This window comes from Hemiscyllium ocellatum, chromosome 15 (assembly GCF_020745735.1).
Source record: "Hemiscyllium ocellatum isolate sHemOce1 chromosome 15, sHemOce1.pat.X.cur, whole genome shotgun sequence".
Taxonomy (NCBI): Eukaryota; Metazoa; Chordata; class Chondrichthyes; order Orectolobiformes; family Hemiscylliidae; genus Hemiscyllium; species Hemiscyllium ocellatum.
The window spans coordinates 50,008,129-50,021,116 of NC_083415.1; positions in this window are offsets into that span (position 1 = coordinate 50,008,129).

A 12,988-nucleotide genomic window follows, 5' to 3' on the forward strand; every position below is an offset into this window, starting at 1 on the left:
CAGGCAGTCAATGCAGGCAGTCAATCCATGTAATATTTTGTAAATTCCACTTTGGAAATAGAACCAGTCTGACTTGAGATTGGGATACAGACAGATTCTAACCTCACACCTTTAATGCATTGTCTGAGCTGAGATGTCAACTTTTTTTTAAATAAAACCCTAAGTTATCTCAAGAATGTGACATAAAAGAAGTTCTGGAATTTTCATATTAATGAACCAAAACCTGCAATCCATCCTAAAAGTTGAAAGACTTAACAACAATCTAGGTTTGTTCAATATATCATTTCAGTTGCATGACACTGTAATCTTTGGCAAATCCTTTATTTGCATCCTTTCTGACCATCGCCACTTGCATTTTGACTTGTATTGACATAGGCAACTGATGGTGTAATTGATCATTCTGTGTTTATAGCAAACTCTTTAACATCATCATGCCCTAAAAATAGTCATGAGACTCCACATGCATTCAAAGTGCAAAAAAGGTATGATGCTAAGATTTCTCCTGTCTTCAGTTCATGATATTTAGTGCATTTAATCAATAAGATATTCTAGCCAATCTGATAAATAAAAAGTTTGGTTCAGTGGACTGATATGAGAAACTATAGATCGCAAATATGTATAACAGTATATAGCTAATAGTCTGAGGTCATCTACTTTGAATCTGAAGAAAACAAATCACATAATTTTTTTACCAGCGAGAGACTGGGAGTGAGAGAGCAGCAAAGTCTCACGTACACAAATCACAAAACTTGTGTACAATACAAACTGTGATCATAAAAAGCCAAGAGACTCTCACCCCTTATCTAAGATTGACATTTAAAAGTGAGAAAATAAGTCTTCTGTGATTTATACAGAGCTATGGTTTGTGTTCAGGAAGGAAGGCATTGGTACAGCAAAGAATCACCATCTAAAAGGGTTAAATTATCAGGACAGATTTCATAATCATGCATTTTTTTTATAATGTTGAGGAATAATCTAAATGAGCTGGTTAAAATGATGGAGAATTTTTTGTCGCTGGGTGGAGAATGGGACTTAAGATTAAAACTAGTTCATTTAAGAGTGAAATTAAGAAGTGCATTTTCACACAAATGTAGTTGAACTCTTGAACTCTGTTCTCTATAAGGTGCCACATTTTCAATCTGTGGCTGATGTTTCTGTTCGGCAAGGATATCAAACTATATTAATCAATGTGAAAAGGTATGAAAGATTTTGAAAAGACTGAATGCAGTGTTTTCTCTTGTGGGGAAGAATATAACTAGAAACCAACAAACAAGTTGGTCTCTAAGAAATTCAACAGAAAATTCAGAAACAGCATCTTCATCAAAAGAGTAATAAGAATGTGAGACTTGTTACTGCAAGGAATAGTTGAAGGGAATTGTTTAGATGAAAAAAAGAATATAAAGAGTTTCAAGTGAAACATAAATACTGGCAGGGCTTTTCTGGGCCAAATGCTTGTATCTATGCCATTAGTATCCCTGGTGGTCTAGTGGTTAGGATTCAGCGCTTTCAATGGGCGGCACGGTGGCACAGTGGTTAGCACTGCTGCCTCACAGCGCCAGGGACCTGGGTTCAATTCCCGCCTCAGGCGACTGACTGTGTGGAGTTTGCACGTTCTCCCCGTGTCTGTGTGGGTTTCCTCCGGGTGCTCCGGTTTCCTCCCACCGTCATAAAGATGTGCGGGTCAGGTGAATTGGCCAAGCTAAATTGCCCGTAGTGTTAGGTAAGGGGTATATGTAGGGGTATGGGTGGGTTGCGCTTCGGCGGGTCGGTGTGGACTTGTTGGGCCGAAGGGCCTGTTTCCACACTGTAAATCTAAAAAAAATATCTTCAGAATAAAATAAGGGGACCAACATTCCACACAGTACTTCAGACTTGGTCTCACCAGGACTTCTTATTCTGTCCCCTGAAATAAGGGCCAATAATCCACTAAATTTCCTGATTATGAGAAAATATTAAAGGCTAGAGGAAAATCTATTTTTGAAATATTATGTACATGGATACAATGGTCTGAATGACATTTTTAAAAATTCATTCTTGAGATGTAAGCATTACTGATATTGCTTGTGCCTATTTGTCCTTGAGTGGAGATTGCATACTGATCCATTTCAGATAGCGGTGAAGCATAGTGATGGGTGTCTCAAGTCACTCAGACTGAATATGGATGATGGATTTCCTCCCCTGAAGGACATTAGTAAATCAGTTGGGCTTTTAAAACAATCAGATAGCTCTGTGATCATTATTAATGGGACTAGCATTTTATTCCAGATATATTAATGAATTGAATTTAAATTCCTCTAGATGCTGTGGTGAGTTATGAACTCATGCTCCAGAGTTTTAGACTTGAATAGTTATTACCACAATGTTAATATCCCCTTATGTGTTGAATTTTACAGACAGCACACAGCTGTAGTGATTGTAACAAGGTCAGCCAGCTGGACCTCATAGAATGTGAGCTCTCTGACTGGGGCTGTTAAACTGTTCCACAGTGAGCCCTAGCTGAGGTTCAGTGTCAGGGATACTGACACTCTGGTGCCTAACCCTGTATGAGGCAATACCATACCTTAATATTTGAACACTGTTCAAATGTAAATAAAGGGTGACTTGGTGATGGGATACCAGCCTCTGTGAAGTTATTTCAACAACAAAGGTGAATAGGGGGAATGGGTCAGTGTGGGTTACTCTTTGGAGGGTCAGTGTGGACCTGTTGGGCCAAATGGCGTGTTTCCACATTGTAGGGAAGCTAATCAAAGTGCAATTAAGCTAATACCTGTAAAAACAATATCTAAAAGTGTAGAATGGAAGAATGGGGAAGTGTCGGCATAGAGGTGTTGTTACTTGACTAGTAATCCAGAGACGGAGATAATGTTTCATGCTTTCAGGTTTGTATCTCATCATGGTGAGTGTGGAATTTGAATTCAATTTAAATATCTGAGATTAAAAGTCTATTGTGACCACGAAACATTGCAGATTGCTATAAGCATGTATCTGGTACTGTAATATTCTTTACAGAACAAAAGTTTTACCTGGTCTGCCACTCCATGTGAGCATGGGCCCATGGCAATGTGGTATTAACTGCTGAAATACCTCAAATAAAGGAATAAAACCAAACAGACCTGCTGGCATCAAATAATGGACCTTAAACATCAACAGCAAATTCAGTCCTGTGGACCATGCAGGGTCCTTATTATCTGAGACTAGTTAACAGATGAATCAGCAACAGTTGCATGTCGTCATACTTAAGGAAATATACTTTTACACAATGTCCCAGGCAATGCCATCACTATCCCTGGATTCAGTCCTTTCGCATTGGGAGGACACACCCAGCAGAGGTGATAGAACAGTGTGACACAGTTGGAAGTGGTTTGCCCAGGAATTCATACATTGACAAGTTTGCAGATGACATAAAGATAGGTGACAGATAGTGTTGAGGAGGCAGGAGGCCGCAGGACAACTTGACAGGCTAGCAGAGTGGGCAAAGAAGTGGCAAATGGAATGCAATGTGGGAAAATGTCAGGTTATGCACTTTGATAGGAATAGAAAAGTAGACTATTTTCTAAATTGGGAATGGCCTCAGAAATCTGAAGCAGAAAGGGACTTAGGAATGCCAGTTCAGGATTCTCTTAAAGTTAACATGCAAGTTCAGTTGGCAGTTAAAATAATAAATGCAATGTTAGCATTCAGTTTGAGAAGACTGGAACACAGAGATGTAGTGCTCAGAATATATAAGGCTCTGGTCGGACTGCATTTGCAATATTGTGAACAGTTTTGATCCTTGTATTTAAGGAAGGATGTGCTGGCCTCGGATAAGGTCCAAAGGAGGTTAAGAATGATCCTGGGAATGAAGGACATGTCATATGAGGAGTGGTGAGGACTCTGGGTCTGTGCTCAACGGAACTTAGAAGGTTGAGGAGGGATTCCATTTGAACTTATAAAATATTGAGAGGCCTGGATAGAATGGACATGGATGTTTCCATTCGTAGGAGAGACTAGGACCCAAGGGCACTACCTCACAGTGAAGGGACAACCTTTTAGAACCGAGGAGAAATTTCTTCAGCCAGGGGGCAGTGAATCTGCGGAACACATTGCTACAAAAGCTGCAGAGGACAAATCATTGAGCGTAATTAACACAGAGGAAGACAATGGAGTTGTGATACCTATCAGCCAAGATTGAATGGCAGAACAGACTAATTGAGCCAAATGATCTAATTCTTCTGGTTTTATGAACTCCACACCAAACGTCTCATGGGACGAGGTCAAACATGGGCAAGGAAACCTCCTGTCGATTGCTATGCTTTTCCTCAGCTGATGAATCAGTACTCCCCATGTTGAACATAATTGGTTAAAGCATTGAGGATGTCAAAAGTGCAGAATGTACTTTGGGTAGGGAACTTCAATGGTTCAATCTTAAAGGACATTGCTGCTATACTGGATCTGCAGCAGGTAGTGAGGGAATCAATAAGGGGAAAAACACACTTAATCTTGTCCTTATCAATCTGTCTGCCACAGATGAATCTGTCCATGACAGTATTTGTAAGAGTGACCACCTACTAATTCTTTTAGAGAGAAAGTCCTATCTTTATCATAAGGATACCATCCATTGCCTTGTATGGTACTATCACTTGTTTCTTGTGTGCTAAATGGGATTGACTTAGAACTGATGTAGCAATGCAAGAGTTATAAAAGTAGGGGAATAGGCTGGACTTCTTTCACTGGAGCATAGGAAGTTAAGAACCTATAGAGGTTTATAAAACCATGAGGGGCATATATAAGGTAAATGGCAAAGGTCTTTTCTCTCAAATGGGAAAGTTCAAGATTAGGGGGTATATCTTTAAGGTGAGAGGAAAATGTTTTAAAAAAGACACAAGGGGCAACTTTATTTTTACACAGAGAGTGGTTCATGTGTGGAATGAACTGCCAGATTAAGTCATGAATGCAGGTACAGTTACAATATTTAAAAGACATTCGGATAAGTACATGAATAGGAAAGATTTGGAGGAAAAAGGAATCAAAAAGTGTGGCGTTAGATAAGCACAGCAGGTCAGACAGCATCCGAGGAGCAGGAAAATCGACGTTTCGGGCATAAGCCCTTCATCAGGAATGAGAAAGGTTTATGCCCGAAATGCTGACTCTACTGCTCCATGGATGCTCTCTGACCTGCTATGCTTTTCCAGCGCCGCACTTTTCAACTCTGATTTCTCCAGCAGCTGGAGTTTTCACTTTCTCCTTTGAGGAAAAACAGCCAAATGCAGGCAAAGGGGTTAGTTTAATTTGGGAACATGGTCGGCATGGACTAGCTAGACTGAAGGGTCCGTTTCCATGCTGTATGACTCTATCTTCTCCTCGTATCGAGTATGCTGATGAACGCCAAGAACTCCACCACCCATCCTGGCTCCTTAGCAAAACTGCAAGCCATTCTTTTCTGCAATGAGATGTAGGGAGGGATACAATGAGATGTAAGTGGCTGGCACACCTGTTTGTGCTTGTACCGGTGGAAGAATTATGGTGAGGTGCCAGAGATAGTGTGTACAAAATGCAGACAGCAGGAAGGGTTAGTTGTTTGGAAGAATGGGTGGATGAGAAGCATTGAGGGAAGATGCATTATGCAGTAGTAAAAATGGTAGCCCATGAGACTTGGTAGAATCTGTGTGCAGTGGCAGAGTTAGAGTGGGTGTGAGGTACCAGTGAAAAGATAGAGGCATTTGGCCTTGCAAAGTACAGAAAGTCATTAGCCTCCTTCCTGCACTGTTGGGTTATCCTTCAGACCATGGACACTGCATTGACCTGGGTGGCAGCTTCAGTCTAGGGCAGTCAGGTCCTCAGGAATAAGGGCAGCTTTCCTCACCAGCATTCCTTCCACCAGAACTCACAAGCCTCTGTCAGCAAATGCAGGTGCCTTTATTGACTATCACTAGGCAATTCTAACACTGCAGCTGTGAAGGGTTACTCCTGGCTTGCAGCATTTGAACTGGTGCACAACTGGTATTTAAATATGGCATGGGTGGCATAAATCCTACCAGGTGCCAGCAGTAGCTGGTAAACACAATGTAGCACTTGCTCGATCCTGTAGGAGCATAGTACATATATAGAGGTGAATAGCAGAGAATTCCACGAGATAACCAGCTAGAGTTTACAGAGAGAAACCCTCTATGAAAATCTTTAGAATTGACAAAGGGCTGATCTTGGTGAAATTCAGTTCAATGTTTTAGATTCCAGGTTATTGATGAGTAAGTTAATTAAGAACTTATTGGATGAAAACAGTAAAAATATCCAATATATTAATGCTTTTAGGAAGAATTTATGGAATTATTAACTTATTTCTCTGATTTTAGTGAAAGAAATAGTTGTGAATTAACTGTAAAGTTGTAGCACCTACCACAAAACATGCTAGAAAAAAATTATAACTTGTCCGTTCACTTTTCTAATTGGATAAGTCTTCACTCCTACCAAATGTATTAGTAGCACCAATAAAGTGTCTTCAAGTGCGGATTCTCATTACTTCAGATTTAAATCTTGTTGAATTTTAAAAGTATTTTTTGAACACTTCTCTTTAGTTTTTTTTCTGTCTGCTTTTCCTTGCCTCTTTGTTGACTTTCTTCTACATGATTAACATTGGTTTAATATACCAACTTACTCTTACTAGTTCAGAGCGTGCATGCCTTAGTCATGATTGGTCCATTTGCTTCGTTGAAGAAACACATTAATGGTTACCCTACCTGTTCAGCTTTCAATTCTAGATGGCCCTTTCAGAGTCCACTCTAATTTTGTCTTTAACTCAATATGTCCTTCACTAACAATCTTAACCAGGTTTTTTACTTCCAGCAACATCATTCCTTTCTCACTAGGTCTATTCCAATTTTTCATTTGGAATCGTAAAACAGTTATAGCACAGGCCATTCAGCCCACCGAGTCCATGACAGCACTCTGCAAAAGCCACTCAATTAATCCCGATTCTCTACCTTTTCTCTAAAAACCTATTACTAATTTCTCTTCAGGTAATTTTCCAATTCCATTTGGAACATTGTGATTAAATTTGCATTCATCGATATTAAAGAATCTGATTCCAAATTGTAGATACTTTAAAAAAATTCATTCATGATTTGTGGGCTCCACTGGCTAAGCCAGCCTTTATTGCTCACCTCTGATTGTTCTTGAGAAGATGGCGGTCAGCAAAAGTCTATTTAGTGTAAGAAAACTTACTGCTGATAGGGAAGAAGTGCCAACAATTTGACACAGTAACACTAGATTAGATTAGATTCCCTACAGTGTGGAAACAGGCCTTTCGGCCCAACAAGTCCACACCGATCCACCGAAGCATAACACACCCAGACCCATTCTCCTACATTTACCCCTTCACCTAACACTATGGGCAATTTACCCCTTCACCTAACACTATGGGCTATGAAATCAATCTTTTCATGGCTTCTTTTGTCAATCATCTTAACTCCACATCCTTCCTTTCTTGACCTTCCGCCAAAGGGAAGTTTCTTTCTATAAACTCTTTCCATGATTTTGAAATCTCTTCTCTATGGAACATCACCACTGCTTTCAGTTTCTCCACTCTGCCAACATAATCACCTTTGGAGTAATGAATGCAATTCTGTTTTTCTTCCTATAGGAAGGATGTTGTGAAACTTGAAAGGGTTCAGAAAAGATATACAAACATGTTGCCAGCATGAAGAAGAGGCTGAATAGGCTGGGGCTATTTTGCCTATAATGTCAGAGGTTGAGGGGTGACTTTACAGTGGTTTATAAAATCATGAGGGGCAAGGACTGGCTGAGTAATCAAGATCTTTTCCCCATGTTGGGGGAGTCCAAAACCAGAGGGCATAGGTTTAAGGTAAGAGTGGAAAAATATAAAAGGGACCTAAGGGGCAACTTCTTCATGCAGAGGGTGATGCATGTATGGAATGAGCTGCCAGAGGCATCTGGATGGGTATGTGAATAGGAAAGGTTTAGAGGGATATGTACAAAAGTTGGAAAATGGGACTAGATTAAATTAGGATGTCTGGTCGGCATGGACAAGTTGGACTGAAGGGTCTGTTTTCGTGCTATATATCTCTATAACTCTCAAACTGAAGTTTGTCTTCCCCAGATCCTCTTGCAAATCGTATTTGTACATTCTCAAAGCATTCACACATCTTTCTTCAACAGTAGTGCATAGAATTGGCTCCAGGCGAAGCCAAAACATAGAACATAGAACATTACAGCGCAGTACAGACTCTTCGGCCCTCGATGTTACATCACCCTGTCATACCAATCTGAAGCCCATCCCACTTCCACTATTCCATGTACGTCCATTTGCCTGTCCAATGACGACTTAAATGCACTTAAACTTGGCGAATCTGCTATCGATGCAGGCAAAGCATTCCATATCCTTACTACTCTCTGAGTAAAGAAACTACCTCTGACATCTGTCTTATACCTATCTCCCCTCACTTTAAAGTAGTGTCCCGTCGTGTTTGCCATCCCCATACTTCAAAAAAGGCTCTCCCTGTCCATCCTATCTAACCCTCTGATTATCTTGTATGTCTCTATTAAGTCACCTCTCAACCTTATTCTAACGAGAACAGCCTCAAGGCCCTCAGCCTTTCCTCATAAGACATTCCTTCCATATCAGGCAACATACTAGTAAATCTCCTCTGCACCCTTTCCAAAGCTTCCATATCCTTCTTATAATGCGGTGACCAGAACTGTGCGCAATATTCCAAGTGTGGCGGTACCAGAGCTTTGTACAGCTGCAGCATAACCTCCTGGTTCTGGAACTCAATCCCTCTATTAATAAAGGCCAAGACACTGTATGCCTTCTTAACAACCCTGTCAATCTGGGTGGCAACTTTCAGGGATCTGTGTACCTGGACACCGAGATCTCTCTGCTCACCTGCACTCCCAAGAATCCTACCATTAGCCCAGTACTTTGTATTCCGATTACTCCGGCCGAAGTGTATCACCTCACACTTGTCCACATTAAACTCCATTTGCCACCTCTCAACCAGCTCTGCATCCTATCTATGTCTCTGCAACCTACTACATCCTTCGTCACTATCCACAACTCCACCGACCTTAGTCGTCCGCAAATTTACTAACCCACCCTTCTAAGTCCTCATCCAGGTCATTTATAAAAATGACGAACAACACTGACCCTTGCGGTACACCGCTAGTAACTGGACACCAAAATGAACATGTTCCATCAACTACAATCCTCTGTTTTCTTTCAGCAAGCCTATTACTGATCCAAACTGCTATGTCTCCCACAATCCCATTCCTCCGCATTTCATATAATAGCCTACTGTGGGGAAGCTTATCGAACGCCTTGCTGAAAAACCAGTGATATTAAAGATTCATGTAACTTCCTTACTTCTGTCTTTAATTAAAAAGTCCAAGATCTGTTCACCTCTTTAATGACATTCTTCGCCTTCTTCAATAATTTGTGTACATAGAATCCCTACATTTTGGAAACAGGCCCTTCGGCCCAACAAGTCCACACAAATCCTCCAAAGAGCAATCCACCCAGACCCATTCCCCTACCCTATTATCCTATATTTTACCCGACTAATTGACCTAATCTACACATCCCTGAACACTACAGGCAATTGAGCATGGCCAATTCACCTAATCTTCACATCTTTGGACTTCGGGCCATAGTCTCCCAAGTCTCTGTTCCAGCACCTCATTTAGAATTGTATCCTAAAAGTTACATTACTCATCCTTGTTCTTCCTACCAACATTTATTACTATACACTCATTATCATCTGTCACATGTCCAGCAGTCTGTCTAGTCATAGAGTCATAGAGATGTATAGCATGGAAAGACACTTCAGTCCAACCCGTCCATGCCGACCAGATATCCCAATCCAATCTAGTCCCACCTGCCAGCACCCAGCCCATATTCCTCCAAACTCTTCCTATTCATATGCCCATCCAAATGCCTCTTAAATGTTGCAATTGTACCAGCCTCCACCACTTCCTCTGGCAGCTCACTCCATACACGTACCACCCTCTGTGTGAAAAAGTTGACCCTTAGGATTCTTTTATATCTTTCCCCTTTCACCCTAAACCTATGCCCTCTAGTTCTGCACTCCCCGACCCTAGGGAAAAGACTTTGCCTATTTATCCTATCCATGCCCCTCATAATTTTGTAGGCCTCTTTAAGGTCACCCCTCAGCCTCCGACACTCCAGGGAAAACAGCCCCAGTTTGTTCAGCCTCTCCCTGTAGCTCAGATCCTCCAACCCTGGCAACATTCTTGTAAATCTTTCCTGAACCCTTTCAAGTTTCACAACAACTTTCCGATAGGAAGGAGATCAGAATTGCACGCAATATTCCAAAAGTGGCCTAATCAATGTCCTGTACAGCGAACTCCCAACTCCTGCACTCAATACTCTAGCCAATAAAGGAAAGCATACCAAACATCTTCTTCACTGTCCTATCTACCTGTGACTCCACTTTCTAAGAGCTATGAACCTGCACTCCAAGGTCTCTTTGTTCAGCAACACTCCCTAGGACCTTACCATTGAGTGTATAAGTCCTGTCCTCAAAGTCAATTACTGTCTTTCACAGTTCACAATAAATACTACTCCTTTTGCCCCAAGAAACTGTCCCTCACTCCCCTGAACCAAACGCAGGAGACAAGTTCCCACTATGCCATAACTCAGGTCTACTTTATGTCCTATTTCTTGCAATTTCCCTCAAAATAAAAAATAACATTACTAACAAAAATGTAAATTTATTGGCCATATTAAGCTGTTTCAATTTGGGACATAATTATGTGTTCAAATAACCTGTGTATAACATCCCTTTAATATGGTTATATCACAAGCTTATATCACTATACTCACAGCTATCAGCCAATAATAATTTATCATTTTCACCAAATACTTCTCAATGCTTGGACCAATTGGAGTCGAACTACCTTGTTTAAAATGTAAACAAGACTTAGCAGTTATGTGTCAGTCATAATTAACTGGTGCATTTTCCATGACAAAGCCTTTACCAGTCACAGTCCACTTTCCAAGCAGCACTGTCTACTCATATAGTATAAATGTTGTCTTTCCTTTACTTTGGCTTTTCTTGTGAACTGTCCCAATGAGTGCAACACTAAAATCTTTGACAAACTGTGCATTTTTGTCATTTAAAGACAATATGGTGATTCAGTGGTTAGCACTGCTGCCTCACAGCACCAGGGACCTGGCGTTGGTTGCACCATCTGGTGACTGTGTGGAGTTTTCATTCTCCCCATGGTTTTCGAAGGTTGCTACGGTTTCTTCCCATAAAATTGGTGGATTGGTAATGCTAAACTGTCTATAGTGTTCAGGGGTATACGAGCTAGGTGGATTAGCAATGGGAAATGCAGAGTTGCTGCAGGCTTTTTTGGGGGGGGGGGGGGATGCTCTTTGGAGACTCGATGAGCCAAACAGCTTCCACACTGTAGGGATTCTGTGATTCAATGCTCAATATGTCTTTGGTCAAACACATTGCCAAATGTTTGACTGATATATTAGTGTGCATACAATCTCTGCTGTGTCAATATTACTTGCACACTGGTCTTAAAAATGTTTTCCATTGAACTTTACTCCATGCAAAAGTCTGTGCCAAACATATTACACCTTATTTAACCAATCAGTAATGGACTACAAATATCTACGTAAGTTTCACAGAATATTGATAAGTCATTCAAATGAAACATTAACTTAGATTCCACAGAACCTGCCTGACTTGCAGAAATTTTTAGAGTATCTGGTATTTTGTCTGACCATTTTATGATGGTCACACTTTCACACTTCAATCAATAGTCAAGCAGTCTTATGCATTATAGGTTCAGCCTCCCATATGGTGTTTTTAGTCACACAAATGTCCTATTTATCCCAAATTTGTGCGCAAAACCAGGAAAGATCCTCTAGAATGATATACTGAAAATTTTAGACCTATACCTAGCATTCCTGTCCATACAATGCATAAATTCATATCTGTACATCATCAAGTTCTTCAGTCTATATTTATAATGGAAACTGCTTATGACACTCCATCACCTATGCTTAGTGGTGCCATTGTAGCACCCGAGTTGTCTCTCCCAACCCCTCAACCTCTTGATCAGATGGGCCAAGGTGTGGCAGATGGAATTTAATTTAGATAAATGTGAGGTGCTACATTTTGGAAAGGCAAATAAGGGCAGGACTTACTATTAAATATAAGGCCCTGAGAAGCGTTGCTAAACAAAGAGACCAGTTGCGGGTGGATAGGATATTGAAGAAGGCATTTGGTAGGCTTGCCTTTATTGGTCAGTGCACTGAGTATAGGAGTTGGGAGGTCCTGTACAGCTACAACAGAACATCGGTTAGGCCATTTTTGGAATACTACAGGCAATTCTGATCTCCTGGCAAGAGGAAAGATGTTGCAAAACCCTTAAGGGCTCAGAAAAGATTTACAAGGATGTTGCAAAGGTTGGGGTGTTTGAGCTATAGGGGGAGGCTGTATAGAATGATGCTGTTTTACCTGGAGCATCAGAAGTGGAGGGATGAAGTTGTAGAGATTTAAAAGAAAAACTAGGGGCACGATCAGGGTAAATAGACAAGGTATTTTCCCCAAGATAGCAGAGTCCAAAACTCTAGGGCACAGGTTTAAGGTGAGAGGAAAAACATTTAAAAGAGACCTAAGGGGCAACCTTTTCATACAGAGGTTGTGCGTGTAGGAATGAACTGGCAGAAAAAGTGACGGAGGCTGGTAGAATTACAACATTTAAAAGGCATCTGAATGGGTATATGAATAGGAAGGGTTTAGCAGGATATGAGCCAAATGCTGGCATATGAGACCAGATTTATTTAGGATATCTGGTTGGCGTGGATGAGTTAGACTGAAGGGTCTGTCTATATATCAATGACTCTGATGACTGGCAACTCATCTGTCTCAATCAATTCTACTACTTCCCAAATTGTGCTAAGCTTTGCTAACAATGTACAGTGAGAACGAATTACTTTAAAATGGGAATGAATTAT